Source organism: Pterocles gutturalis, unplaced genomic scaffold (genome assembly GCF_000699245.1).
Source record: "Pterocles gutturalis isolate BGI_N339 unplaced genomic scaffold, ASM69924v1 scaffold37600, whole genome shotgun sequence".
Taxonomy (NCBI): domain Eukaryota; kingdom Metazoa; phylum Chordata; class Aves; order Pterocliformes; family Pteroclidae; genus Pterocles; species Pterocles gutturalis.
Window position 1 is genome coordinate 3155 of NW_010147127.1, and position 536 is coordinate 3690.

Consider the following 536-nt stretch of genomic DNA (forward strand, 5'->3'; position numbering starts at 1 on the left):
TGCCTGGCTTTGTATGTGTTTCGGGCTGTGCTAATTGCACTGGTAATACCTAATAAGTGACCCAGTCCATCCTGGACAGGTACTGTTCTGCACTGGTGCTGAAAAGGCGCTGGACAAGGGCACTGATGGGAGGTTCTGAGCTGAAGCCAACACTTGACTTCAAACACTGGCTGACAGCCACCCTCGGTCTCCCCAGACCTCGCAGAGCCATCAGATTCCAGAGGGGAAGCTGCCGCTGGAGCCTCCCACTCCCTCGTCCCCCGTGTCTCTGCCCCCCCACTCAATGTGCTCAGCTGTGATGGAAACGTTCTTTGTGCCAGCCAGAAACTCCCACTGTACCTTTTCCTAAGTTTTCGGTGGGACAACACGTACAGCAGAGCCAGCACCATGAAGCCACCCGCAGAAGCCACTTCTGCAGAAGGTGGTTCCTCACAGCTCGCACCATCACCACTCATCTTTTAAGCTCCAAAGCCATTTCCCATCTCTTCTCTTTTTCCCACCCACCGTTTATCACCGTTCTCACTGGCAGGCGGGTC